At 43.5% G+C, this 15,292-nt stretch overlaps 1 protein-coding gene across 1 annotated transcript in view; it reads right to left on the reverse strand.

Annotated features, from left to right (window-relative positions):
* Nucleotides 1–14,838, reverse strand: part of schip1 (schwannomin interacting protein 1) — a 154,000-nt gene extending 139,162 nt beyond the window's left edge. Inside the window, exon 1 of the mRNA XM_047806572.1 lies at nucleotides 14,732–14,838. The gene's annotated coding sequence lies outside the window, so the exon portion shown is untranslated. The remainder of the gene's footprint in view (nucleotides 1–14,731) is intronic.
* Nucleotides 14,839–15,292: the final 454 nt, after the last annotated feature.

A 15,292-nucleotide genomic window follows, 5' to 3' on the forward strand; every position in this document is an offset into this window, starting at 1 on the left:
GCAATGAGTGATTACAATAAAAACAGATAAAAGTTAACACTTAGACACAGGAGACTCCTTCCAGAAATGCTAAATAAACATTGCACAGAAAACATATATAACAATATATATATATATATATATATAACAATATAACACCTCTACGTAGAGCGACGTCCGTACCATCCCTGGCAACTAGCTGTAACTACTGAAAAGTATTAAAATAACACATTGGATCAAGCGCAGTAATATAAACCTTAGGATTTGTCTCGGATGCTGTTGAAGAAAACGAATCAACATCCGCTGACCAATCAGAATCGCTGACCAAACAGAATCGCCGACCAATCAGAATCGCTGACCAATCAGAATTGAGAAGTCATCAGCGCCATGATGTAAATACAATAGAAAATCCACGAGTTTATTAATGATGTGCTTAAGCTACAAGAATTATTGTAGAAAATTCTAAAAAAAAAAAAAAAAATTTGATGTTTTTTTTTTTTATTTTTTTTTTTACATTTTTTCTTTTTATTAATGACATTCGCATGAAAGTGTGTACGAATAACTAAGGAAAGTAAAAGTTAGCTTGCGTAGATGATCTCAACCTGTCTTGTTAAATAAAGATAATGTCTTGACTTACAAAAGATACCAAATACTACAATTCCGGTCAAAATAAAGAGAACAAAAAAAAAAAAGATCAATAATTAGACAAACATTAATCAGACAGAATAATCAGATTATTCAGAGCAATCTAATTAGCTACTGTACTACAGTTATGAATGTTCCTGCATCCGTATAAACACGAGTTACGTAAAATATACAATCAGTATACGATTCAATAATTTATCGGTCTCGTGGTTTATCAATATATTTATTAATATATCATCTCAGCTGAACAGAGATTTGTAAGGTCTATTAGAGACAGTGGACATTTTAACGCCTGTGCTTTCTCAGAGGATCTTAATAAGCAGCACGGTATACCGTATAATATTCACTACCGCAACCAGACAGGCAGCTGGAAAATAACGTGTGTCATTAAACATGATCTTAAAGGGTTCTTGATGGGGAATAAATCGAACTGGCTGTATCAGTACAGGGTCCTCAAGAAGAGTGAATTTATTTTGCCATACATCGCAATTCTAAAAATACATCTGAATTATTGCTTGGATTCTATCTATCAATTTTGTCTCACTCTGTTTTTTACTACAAGGATAAAACTGTGCTTATTATACTAGCAATATATACAGCAATAAGCACTAGGGGGGCACGGTGGTTCAGTGGTTAGTACGTTCGCCTCACACCTCCAGGGTCGGGGGTTCGATTCCCGCCTCCGCCTCGTGTGTGTGGAGTTTGCATGTTCTCCACGTGCCTCGGGGGTTTCCTCCGGGTACTCCGGTTTCCTCCCCCGGTCCAAAGACATGCATGGTAGGTTGATTGGCATCTCTGGAAAAATTGTCTGTAGTGTGTGATTGTGTGTGTGTGCCCTGTGATGGGTTGGCACTCCGTCCAGGGTGTATCCTGCCTCGATGCCCGATGACGCCCGAGATAGGCACAGGCTCCCCGTGACCCGAGAAGTTCGGATAAGCGGTAGAAAATGAATGAATGAATGAATGAATAATATTGGAAATTTCATACCAATGCTGCTGTTCAATGCAGAGCAACATCTGGAAGGATTTAATAAGCCACCCTTACCGAACCCACCGGTTCTCGTAGTCTATGTCCTAAATCTGGCAGTAATTGGACGTAAAATAAATGAGTATGTGAAGAACAGCTAAAAGTCATCTGACTTACTCTAGAGAAGCTTTGTGTTCTACCTGACTGATACCAGAACTGATTTCCCTGAAGAGACTCACTAAAAAAACCTGCATGACTATGTAGGACTATCAGATTATTAAAATATAGGTCTCTTTCCTTCATATTATCATGTTATAATTTGTCTAGCCTGCCGTCTGACGTGATTGTTAAATGATTTACAAATGAATGAGATTATGCTTTAACACATATGATGGCCTGCACATCTCTGTAGCACCTTAGACACGACATCAATGGAATAGATTATGGCAAATGTTAAAAATTAGAAATCCTAAAAAATTAATTTCCATGTTGTAGTTTTGATTAATGGTCCAAATGTATACGTTTACACAGGGTCTACATTGGCGAAATGCAAATGCTGGTTATAGGAATTGAATAACACTAGGGTTAGGATTAGGGTTAGGATTAGTGGATAGAGTTAGGAATCAGAGTTTATAGTATAGGGTTCGCATTGACAGTTAGGGGATAGGGTTTGGTGTTAGGGTTCACGGTTAGGGGTTAGGATTAGGATTTAGGGTTAGGGGATAGGGTTAGGTTTAGGGGATAGATTTCGTGGTTAGGGATCAGGGTTAGGGGATAGGGATCGGGGTTAGGGGATAGGGTTAAAGGTTAAGGGTTATGGTTAGGATTTAGGGTTAGGTTTAGGGGATAGGGTTCACGGTTAGGGGTTTGTGTTAGGATTTAGGGTTAGGGGATAGGGTTCACGGTTAGGGTTTAGGATTTAGGGTTAGGAAATAGGGTTAGGTTTAGTGGATAGGGTTCTCGGTTAGGGGTTAGGGTTAGGATTTAGGGTTAGAGGATAGGGTTCGGAGTTAGGGGATAGGGTTAAAGGTTAGGGGTTATGGTTAGGATTTAGGGTTAGGGGTTAGTGTTAGGTTTAGGGGTTATGGTTAGGATTTAGGGTTAGGATTTAGGGTTAGGGGATAGTGTTAGGTTTAGGGGTTATGGGTAGGATTTAGGGTTAGGATGGGGTTCGCATTTAGGGTTAGGGGATATAGGTAGGGTTAGGGTTTGGGGATATGGTTTGCATTTAGGGTTAAGGCATATGGGTAGGGTTTGAATCAGGATTACGGTTTGGGGATAGGGTTCACATTTAGGGTTAGGGGATATGGGTAGGGGTTGAATTAGGGTTTGGGGATAGGGTTCACATTTAGGGTTGGGGATATGGGTAGGATTTGAGTTAGGGTTTGGGGTTAGGGTAAGGGGTAAAGGATATGGGAAGATTTGAATCAGGGTTAGGGTTTGGGGATAGGGTTAGGTTTAGGGGTAAGGGATATGGGAAGATTTGAATCAGGGTTAGGGTTTGGGGATAGGGTTAGGGGTAAGGGATATGGGTAGGGTTTGGGGATAGGGTTAGGGTTAGGTGTAAGGGATATGGGTAGGATTTGAATCAGGGTTAGGGTTTGGGGATAAAGTTAGGGGTAAGGGATGGGATTTGAACATTTACCAAACCATCAGATTTATCATTGATCACGTCATTAATTCAGTAGCTGTTAATATTGTAATTTAAAAATTCAACTTCACTGAAAATAATTGAGCTGGGTATAAAAAGAGAATTCTGAATATATTTGCTGCTCAAGCTCGATTCTCTGCCTTTTCACTGCAGTCAGCAGTCTGGGTGTGTACTGAAGTGATTCAGTGTGTGTAAACAGAGCGTGTCGTGTTCAGCGATCGGACTGAAACTTCACAGAAAATATATATACTGTATTTGGATACGAACCGCATCCGGCGTATACATCACAGGTGAATATTACAGACAAATATTACATCTAGCAGAAGCCCATAGTGTCTCGTATATATATTCCATTTACCGACAATGTCCCTGTCTTCTTTTTGTTCCTTTGTGATCTCAATACAATATGGCTTAGCTACATGAATAGAAAAGACAGAAAAGAATGCAATCAGTGTATAAGGAGAGAGGAATAGAAAGAGACAGAATGAGAAAACTTTTGTACCACGAATTCAGAAGCTTGGTGAAGAAGAAAATCAATTTGGAGATGGGAAATTCACAGTAGCTCAAATAATAAGGCTTGACTTATTACAGTAGATAGACTCGTATCACGTTATCTGGAATTCTCACGGTCCCAACTTACAGTACGTCTCTCTTAAACACTATTAATACATAGAAAGTATTAATAGCTAACTAACCCTAACCCTAACGTTTATAATGACAAATCTGTCATTAAAGGCATGACAACATTTTCCCTGAGATAATTCATCTTCTCTCTCTCTCTGTGTGTCTCTCTTACATACATATAAACCAACCATTGGCCCAAATCTCACGGTGGCTTAGTGGTTAGCACGTTTGCCTCACACCTCCGGGGTTGGGGGTTCGATTCTCGCCTCTGCCTCGTGTGTGTGGAGTTTGCATGTTCTCCCCGTGCCTCGGGGGTTTCCTCCGGGTACTCCGGTTTCCTCCCCCGGTCCAAAGACATGCATGGTAGGTTGATTGGCATCTCTGGAAAATTGTCCGTAGTGTGTGAGTGTGTGAGTGAATGAGAGTGTGTGTGTGCCCTGCGATGGGTTGGCACTCCGTCCAGGGTGTATCCTGCCTCGATGCCCAATGATGCCCGAGATAGGCACAGGCTCCCCGTGACTCGAGAAGCTCGGATAAGCGGTAGTAAATGAATGAATGAATGAATGAATGAATGAACGAATGAATGGCTAAAATCTTCATTGTCTTCCTTGTGAATACTGATGACAGTCCCTAAACCTTGGGGCTCTCAGACGGAGGGATAAATGAAAATCAATAACGGATAGACAACCCTGTAGACTAATGGCCTCTGCTCAGGAGGAGATTACTTCCAGCAGATCCACCCACGTCATTATGGTGACACTTTCTATTTAACTTTCTATTATAGGCTTTATGAATTAGAAAACCATGTAAATAAGCACACTCGGCAACCCGACAATGTTTCCAGTGAGATTTGTGTTTCTTGCCGGTTGACACATTCTTTCTAAAGGTAGATTGTTATTTTAACCTTCTTCACCTACTTCTCAGTCTGAGGTTAATTCAGAACATTTATTGAGATAGGCAAAGGGCAGATTTTTCCGATCTGTAACGCTCCAGTTTGGGTGAATACGTGACCCGATCTGGGAGAAGATCGGGATGTGCTGTTCCAACCCAAAGGTTCTGAGTGTGTACTGAGATACATTTCTGCTCGGCATGGTTAATCATAATGAGTGATTATTTGAGTTGAATTATTTTCAGCTGGTAAAATTCAATTCAATTAAACATTCATTCATTCATTTTCTACCGCTTATCCGAACTTCTCGGGTCACAGGGTGCCTGTGCCTATCTCAGGCGTCATCGGGCATCGAGGCAGGATACATCCTGGACGGAGTGCCAACCCATCGCAGGGCACACACACACACACACACACACACACACACACACACACACACACACTACAGACAATTTTTCCAGAGATGCCAATCAACCTACCATGCATGTCTTTGGACCGGGGGAGGAAACCGGAGTACCCGGAGGAAACCTCCGAGGCACTGGTAGAACATCCAAACTCCACACACACAAGGTGGAGGCGGGAATCGAACCCCCAACCCTGGAGGTGTGAGGCGAACGTGCTAACCACTAAGCCACCATGCACCCCCACTAGTTACATAGTTAGCAATAGCGTATTACAAAAAGCTGGCAAAAATCTGCAAGAAAGAATAAAAAATGAAAGGGATGTGAGAAAAGAGAGGAAATGATGAAAAGAGGAAAGAGCACGACTCCTGTCTTAGACAAAGGGCCCGTTGCCTCGACTGGCTCCTCCTTGTTATTTAGGAGACGTTCTGATCAATGACCTCTTCTGGATCTCTCCTGGAACGATGTACAAAATGTCAAGTCAATTAAGGGAGAAAGAACCGAGAAGGAAGATGACATTTTCTCCCGGCTCTACTCTTAGGATTGCATCAATGATTTCAGGGTTACTTTGTACAACAAGATGCACTTAACTAGCATAATTTACTGTACTACTTAACACTTAGCATTAACAAACCCTATATATTTCAGCATCAATCGATCGACACGTAGTTAAGTGAGTGCACACTTACTTACTTAGCAATACGAGTAATCACACATCCGTCACAGTTCGGCTCCTGCACCGCCGTACGTGTGTCGCGATGACTAAAAAAAAACATTTCTCTTTGTAGTTTAAATAGTCATACTAAAATAATTAATTAATCCAATTTTTTTAGATGTTATATTCCATATAAAGTCGAAGTGTTAATTGAGTTCAATTGTAAGTGAGTGTGATATAACTCTCTGATTTACCTGTATTGTTGTTTTGTCATCACTTGTGGCAGATCGTGGCCTAATGGTTAGAGAGTCTGACTCTTAACCCTAAGGTTGTGGGTTTGAGTCTCGGGCCAGCAATACTGTACCACGACTGAGGTGCCCTTGAGCAAGGCACCGAACCCCCCCAACTGCTTCCTGGGCGCCGCAGCATAAATGGTTGCCCACTGATCCGTGTGTGTGTGTGTGTGTGTTTGTGTGTGTGTGTGTGTGTGTTCACTTCTGTGTGTGTGCACTTTGGATGGATTAAATGCATAGAACGAATTCTGAGTATGGGTCACGTCACTGTCACGTCACTTTCCCTTTCACTTATGTTTGGGAAACATGAACTGGCCTCATGACAAACTAATTAAATAGCCCCGATGTACAGCTACACGTCTTCAGTGGGACTAAGTGGTTTATTCTAATCATGAAAGATACATAAATATTTTTTTTTTCCAAACTAATGTACAGACAGATACGACGGGGTAAATCCGCACCCAGGTAGATTAAACTCAAACCAGGACCCGTGCCATTGCCTTCATCCTGAATTATGTCATCTTCTTCATCACATACAGTACATAATCTTTTAGCTCTCAATCTTTTGATATTAACTCGCTGTTTAATTTTTTTTCCTTTATCTATTTATTTATTTTTTTTTTTCAATCATTTTCACATATACAAAATAATCAGGTTTGAAAAATGGGTCCTGAAAAAGGAAACAGCATTAATTCTTTTTCTTATGAATGTAATATGATGTAACGTTCAAGCAAGAGAATTCTTTTCTTTCAAAAAAATAAAAATAAAAAAGAATAATGTATGAATGAGATGATGTGAAGCGCTGAAACGGACGTGTGATCGGAGTCGAGTGTCCCGAGTAAACAGTGCTGTGTGGAACGTCTGATATTATATTATTATTATTATTACACTGAGAGGAGGAACGTGTTCGGAGCTGAAGGTTTAAAGTGGTGACGAGGACAAAAACCACATAAAATAATTCACTCCAAAAGACACACTTTAAAGGGACAATGCTAAATACTATGCACCGTAACACCCCGATTTTTTTAACTTAAATTTATTACTTTTATTTTTTTTATATTATATTTTTTTTTCTCATTTATTGACCAAGTTTGTGAATACTGCTGGAATTTGGGATCTATCTATCTATCTATCTATCTATCTATCTATCTATCTATCTATCTATCTATCTATCTATCTATCTATCTATCTATCTATCTATCTATCTATCTATCATCTAACATTTCTGTGCTATATATTTTTGTTGTGTATAGCCCACCACAATTTGAATTTCACTGACATACAGATTACATTAGATTAAATTACATTACATTACATTAGATTACATTAGATTAGATTAAATTAGATTACATTAGATTAGATTAGATTACATTAGATTAGATTACAGTAGATTAGATTACATTACATTACATTACATTACATTACATTACATTACATTAGATCACATTAGATTAGATAAGATTACATTAGATAAGATTACATTACATTAGATTATATTACATTAGATTAGATAAGATTACATTACATTAGATTAGATAAGATTACATTAGATTAGATTACATTAGATTACATTAGATTAGATTACATTACATTACATTAGATTACATTAGATTAGATTAGATTAGATTAGATTAGATTACAGTAGATTACATTACATTACATTACATTAGATCACATTAGATTAGATAAGATTACATTACATTAGATTAGATTACATTAGATTAGATTAGATAAGATTACATTACATTAGATTATATTACATTAGATTAGATAAGATTACATTACATTAGATTAGATAAGATTACATTAGATTAGATTACATTAGATTACATTAGATTAAATTAGATTAGATTAGATTACATTAGATTAAATTAGATTAGATAAAATACTATTCTCTATTTTACTATTCTCTATTAGATTAATTAGATACAGGATATAAACCCGAGACACATTTTTCCTTTAGATCACCCTCTGTTTTGACATCTGAATACAGATGTGCACAATTTTGACATAAACCTTTCGTCCCCTCACGTGTACACGTCTCACACCGTGATTCTGCCTCATCCCGGATTTATCCGTAAGTATAAACCTCGGGACGTTTCTTTAAAGTAAATATACTTAAAACAGAAAGGTTGCTTCCAAATATATTCCAAACGCCTCCGATTCCGAACCGGCAGCGTTGTGTTTACCAGCATGGCGTAGTTACCTACTGAGTCACGTCTGTCACCGCTGCCTCAAACCAGCCAGGGAAAGTAATCCATCATTACATGTCCCAGTAAAGAAGTCCTGTGGTATTGTATCAGTAGCCAGCTGGGGTTTCCAGAAGATTACAGTTTAATTAGGGTAATAAAATATCTGTATTAATATATTATCTCTCTCTCTCTCTCACACACACACACACACACACACACACACACACACACATTAGCAAAGACATACATATTCATTTATTTCTATATATATTTTGCAATTGTGAGATGATTTCTAACCTTTATACATAAGGATATGAATCTGCAATAAGGTGACTGAGTTCATATAGTCGTGTAGACCTAATGGTTAGAGAGTCTGACTCTTAACCCTAAGGTTGTGGGTTCGAGTCTCGGGCCGGCGATACAACGACTGAGGTGCCCTTGAGCAAGGCACCGAACGCCCCCAACTGTTCCCCGGGTGTCGCAGCATAAATGGATGCCCACTGCTCCGGGTGTGTGTTCACTGTGTGTGTGTGTGTGTGTGTGTGTGTGTGTGTTCACTGCTGTGGGTATGTGTTCACTGCTGTGGGTGTGTGTTCACTGCTGTGTGTGTGTTCACAGTGTGTGTGTGTTCACTGCTGTGTGTGTGTGTGTGTGTGTGTTCACTGCTGTGTGTGTGTGCACTTTGGATGGGTTAAATACAGAGAACAAATTCTGAGTATGGGTCACCGTACTTAGCCTCACGTCACGTCACGTCACGTCACTCACTCACTCACTCACTCACTCACTCACTCACTCACTCACTCACTCACTCACTCACTCACACAAATGTTATTTTCCAGAATGTGTCCTCACACATCATCGCACAAAACCCTTCACTGGCTAAAACCTCCTTAATACAGGAACAAAACAATCTACGTAAACGTACCGATATAAAAAAGAAATAAAGACGTAATGATGTAAAGGTGTGAATCAACATAAGATGCTGCTTTAATCCCCTCTCGGGTCACAACAAGAGCCGAGCTCCTGAAGCGTGCAAAGATGTGAGTGAGAGAAAAGAGAGCTGAAGGCAATAAAAAATGGATGGGAGAGGCAGAGGCAGAGGCAGAGGCAGGATGCTTCTCTCTTTATGAATATTTCAAAAGAGCAATGAATCCTGTTAGGATTACGCCAATACGACTGTATAATACAGAGTGACAATTAGGAAGGCGTATACGGTCTTGCCGGTGATATTAAATACGAAGAAATAACCGACTTGCAGTATTTTTCACCTCGTAGCGAACGGAGGGACCGACGGACGATAAAACGTGTTGAAATTATTCATGAAAGTGTCATTTTCATATTGGCTTTTTATTGCAGGGAAACAGGTGGCAGTAAATGCATTTAAAACCAAATCCACACAAATCTGCGAGAAGGTGCGTATGGAGAAACAGACGAACACACGAACACGAACACACGAACACACGAACACATGAACACACGAACACATGAACACACGAACACACGAACACATGAACACACGAACACATGAACACACGAACACATGAACACACGAACACACGAACACATGAACACACGAACACATGAACACACGAACACACGAACACACGAACACATGAACACATGAACACACGAACACACGAACACACGATCACACGAACACACGAACACACGATCACATGAACACACGAACACACGATCACATGAACACACCAACACACCAACACACGCACACACGCTGATGAGAAGGATATCGTTTGAGTAACGACACGAAATCAGTGCTCAGATACTAATATTTAGAAAATATACGCATCTGCGGGGGGGGGGGGGCACTGTGGCTTTGTGGTTAGCACGTTCGCCTCACACCTCCAGAGTCGGGGGTTTGATTCCCGCCTCCGCCTCGTGTGTGTGGAGTTTGCATGTTCTCCCCGTGCCTCGGGGGTTTCCTCCGGGTACTCCGGTTTCCTCCCCCGGTCCAAAGACATGCATGGTAGGTTGATTGGCATCTCTGGAAAATTGTCCGTAGTGTGTGTGTGTGTGTGTGTGTGTGTGAGTGAATGAGAGTGTGTGTGTGCCCTGTGATGGGTTGGCACTCCGTCCAGGGTGTATCCTGCCTCGATGCCCGATGACGCCTGAGATAGGCACAGGCTCCCCGTGACCCGAGAAGTTCAGATAAGCGGTAGAAAATGAACGAAGGAATGAATGAATAAATACACATCTGCATTAAATACACAGCATGTAGCTAGAAATGCTCGTGATGAAGCTGAAGGAGCTTGCTAGATATTCAGGGACGACGTTATTAAACAATACGCAAATGGGAAAAGCTTCAGAGTCGTAGCAAAGATACCGAACGGCCTCGTCACTGCAATGTCTTCGGTCATAAGCAGGTGTGACGAACGATAATGAACAAGTCTGAGGTGACTGAGGTGAGGAAAAGCTCCCTTAGATGGAATCAAACCTGGAGAGGAACCAGACTCAAAAGTGAACCTCATCTTCATTTGGGTGACACCGAAGGGTGTGATTATAAACTGTTATAAACACCAGAGAGTGTTATTATGAGTAATGTCCTATTGTACACTTGGGAAAAACTAGAAAACTTTGTCAATAATTCAGCTGGTTATGTTTAAGAAGGTTTGAGCAAGCAGTTAGAAGAAAAGTGCAGAGGTGAGATACAGTATGTACTAGAAAGAAAAATGAATAAAATGAATCAGCTGATTTATGTAGCAGGGATGAGGATGTCGAGGTTCTCTTTAGGAGTGACGAGGACGGTCAGGATTAGGAACGAGGACATCAGAGGGACGGCTCAGGTCGGCTGTTTTTGGGACAAGGACAGAGGGGCTAGATTGAGATGGTTTGGACATGTACAGAGGAGGGAGATGGTTATATTGGTAGAAGGATGCCCGTGGAGCAGTTGGGGGGGTCGTGCCTTCCTCCAGGGCACCTCAGTCGTGGTATCCCCGGGCCCGAGACTCGAACCCACAACCTTAGGCTTAGGAGTCAAACTCTGTAACCATTAGGCCACAACTACCAATGATTCGCTATGGTCAAAACCGGAATCTATTTGTTTAATTTAAGACAGCTAGACTAACACTATAACTCTGTCTCTGAGTGTAAAAAAATAAAATCATTCTCTGGGGAAAAAAAAACGATTCAGAGAAAATTACAGTACTTGAACTGCGCTGAAAATAAACGAGTGTTATCTGTGTGTGAGGTGAGAGCGCACCGTTTAGTACCCAGTCAACACACTGGGAAAAGTAAACAGGGAGGGAGAGAAAGAGAGAGAGAGAGTGAGAGAAAGAGAGAGAGAGAGAGAGAGAGAGAGAGAGAGAGAGAGAGGAGATCTCAGAGCAGGAGATCTCATCGTGGTGTGTTCTAACGCTAGAGAGGGAGAGAGCAGCGCGGCGAGCGTGAATAGCGCGAGGGGCGAGCTCGACGGGACGGGTGATTGCGCGCGCGCGCGTTGTTTTTTTCTCTCTCTCGTCGTTTTCTCCTCTCGCTCGCGCGGTCTCTCGCTCTCGCGGCGCCGTGTTTTGCTCTCTCTCTCGCTCGGCCGCTCTCGCTCGTCGCTCGTCCTCGCGTGTCGCCGCGCTCCGGGGCTCGCTCTCTCTGCTCTTTATTGCGTCGCTCCTCGCTCCCGCATGTCGCTCGACTCTCTTCTGCACTCTTCATGCTCTCTCTCGCGCGGCGCGCGTCGCCCGGGCGCCCGGTGGGTTCGGCGCTCGCGCGTAGCGCGCTCGCTGCCGCGCGCGTGTGTTTCTCGGGCCGCGCGCTCTCGCTTGTCGCCGCGGCGTGGCTTGGGGGGGGGGTCTCCCGCGCCCGCGTGCCCGCCCTCTCTGCTCCCTATCGAGCGCTAGCGCGCGCTCTGTCTCCCGCTGCGTATGGGTTGGGTCTCGACTCTCGCTCTCTCTCTTCTCTCTCTCTTAGTGTTCTCGCTCGCTCTCTGCTCTCTCGCTCTCTTCGCTTGGCGCGCGCTCTCTCGTGTCTTTCGTGTCTCTCTCGCCTCGCTGCGCCTCGGTCTCTCGCGCGCGCGGGCTCTGGCGCTCGCTTGTGTCTCAGCTCTCGCGCGGCCGCTTGGCGCGCTCCGCGCGCTCGTCCATCGCGCGGCGCGCGCCTGCGTGTGTGCGCGCGCTCTCTCCGCGCTCCGTCTCCCGTCTTGTCATCGCGCTTCTCGCTGGCGCGCTCGCTCGCGCTTCTATTTTATTCTCTCTCTCTCTCTCCCTCTGCTGAGCGCGATTCGCGCTCGAAGTAGTGTCGACGGGAGGCTGAAAAACGTGCAGGAGGAGCGGGTGGGCTCCCTCTCTCTCGCTGCTCTCTCTCTTTCTCCCTGGGGGTCGCGCGCTCTCTGCGGCGCTCTGTCTCTGCGCTCTCGCTTTTTTTATTCTGTCGCTCTCCTCGCGCGCGGTGCTCTCTCTCCCTGGGGGCCGCTCTCGCTCGCCCTGGCGCGACCGCTCTTGCTCCCGCGCGCGCCGGCTCGCTTCGGTCTCTCCCTTGGGTCTGTTGGTTTCGCTCCGCGCGCTCGTCTCTCTCTCTCCCTCGTCCCGCTCCCTAGCCGCGCTCGCGGCCCCTCTGCGCGCTCTTCGCGTCTCTTTGCGCCCATGAGTCTTTTTGTTCTCTCTCTCTCTCTCTCGGATCGCGATCCGCTCTCCTTCGCTGCTCTCTCTCTCTCGACGTCCCCCCCCGCGGCTCGTCCCGCTCCGCGTTCGCCCGCGCTCGCTCGTCGCGCGCTCTTGCGGCCCTTGGTGTGGTTCGCGCTCGAGGCGCGTTCCGTCCCTCCGTATCACTCCACTCGCTTCTTCCGCTCTCTTCTCCCTCACGCTTTTGCTTTCGCGGCGAGATAAAGGAGTCACCTTGTCAAATAGTATAATAAACTATCTATAGTAAAATAAACCCCGACTGCTGAGGAGACAAACTGTAGACTGAAGGCAATGTGACATTTCAGATGTTTACATACATCTCCATAAGCCCAAGGTGGATATTTATTTATCTCTTCATTTCACCATAACATGATTCTGATGTAAGGAGCTGACCGAGCCGCACCGTACGAATCGCCGATACGACTCTGAACTTGACTTTGACTCATCACAGAAGCATCGTGACGTAAAGATTCGGCCTCGGATGTTGGAATAAAGGATGATTCACACTGGAAATGTTTCAGAGGCATATTTTTCCTCCCTGCTTCAGATTCCGGAATTATTACGCTCTAAAATTTTAATCCACTCGAGTTCGAACGCCATTAACGACTGTTTCATTATCGCCATGAGCGATGTGTAAACTAAATAAAAACCTTTCTGTATTATAAGATTTGGGATCTTCTGTGAGAACGAGGATCCTGGGGTATCTAGAGATGTTCCAGTTCCAGCTGTGTGTTCGGCTTCATGAGGATTCCACGTGGTGTTTGAGGACGACGACTTCCTCATCGATGTACAATTCTCAGACTGTATCTGACTGTAGAAAGGACATTACTCATAATAACACTCTCTGGTGTTTATAACAGTTTATAACCACACCGTCCGGTGTCACCCAAATGAGGATGAGGTTCCGTTTGAGTCTGGTTCCTCTCGAGGTTTCTTCCTCTTCCATCTAAGGGAGTTTTTCCTAACCACAGTCACCTCAGTCACCTCAGGCTTATTCATTAGGGATTAAATACAAACACGTTTAAATAAACATTAAAAATTTTATTTCTTTTATTTTATTAAATATGATTGTACTGTTATTACCAAGTCTGGTTCATTCATTCATTCATTCATTCATCTTCATTCATTATCTTCTACCGTTATTACCTCGGGTCACGGGAGCCTGTGGGGCCTATCTCAGGCATCATCGGGCATCGAGGCAGGGATCCAATCCCTAGGAGCACGGAGTGCCAACCACAACCATCTGGGCACACACACACATCACACACCACGACACTCACACACTTTCTCCCTATCGACAATTTGTCCCGAGATTGCCATCAACCTACCATGATGCATGCTTGGACCAGAGAAACCGTAGTCCGGATGAAAACCCCCGAGGCACGGGGAGAACATGCAAACTCCACACACACAAGGTGGAGGCGGGAATCGAACCCCCAACCCTGGAGGTGTGACGCGAACGTACTAACCACTAATCCACCGTGTCGGCCTTAAATCTGGATCAAATCGAAGACATTTCTAACCATCTTCATACCAAGTATAAGGTATAAACCTCCTCTGATCAGCTTGGCATTGTGGAATCAGGTAGCAGGTGATGGATCACTTCATATTCTACACGAGGTGTGTGTGGGTGTGGTGGAAATAACTAGGATCTTTCGATCGTCTGTGTCGTATTAAAGGTTCTCCTCGCGGCGAAAGCCATAAAACTGTAAACTTATCTTTATACCCGAAACTTTCGGTATTGTTTAAAACATGGTTTAAAGATTAAAGACAGATAAATCATGCAGAAGTATCGGCTGACTCACCTGCCGGCAGGACGGAACGACTGCGTCTATAAACCTGGATCTAATCCCGTGAATTTCTGAAGCACGTTAAAAAGGCTGGAAATACCGTTCCAGTCTCAGCTATCTCTGATGATCAAGTCTAGAGATTTGTTTTGCTGGACAACTAGATTAGCTCATCACGTTAGCCTGGACACAGTCAGTGGACACAGTCAGTCAGTCAGCACGGTGGACTAAAGCTATGCACGATGTTCCTTAGTTTAATTAACCATGCAATGTCCAGACCTCTTCACAACAGGGCTTTATGCTATTTTTTTTTTTTTTTCAAAGCCATAACAGGTCTTCTCGGCTCGGAGACAGGAGCCCGCGAGGGGAGTTGAGACAGGAGAGCCCTTTCCAAAAGCTTGGCTTCTTCTCCACCTCCATATCCGACATGTCTTTTTGTGCCAACTCATTAAGGGTTTGGCACCGAACAAAGGATGCGCAGAATTCTCTGACTTCTGGGTGTCTTCCTCACATTTTGGTGATTTTATTTATTTATTTATTTGTTTGTTTATTTATTTATTTATTTCCTGTCTCTGTCAC

Source organism: Tachysurus fulvidraco, chromosome 22 (genome assembly GCF_022655615.1).
Source record: "Tachysurus fulvidraco isolate hzauxx_2018 chromosome 22, HZAU_PFXX_2.0, whole genome shotgun sequence".
Classification (NCBI taxonomy): Eukaryota; Metazoa; Chordata; class Actinopteri; order Siluriformes; family Bagridae; genus Tachysurus; species Tachysurus fulvidraco.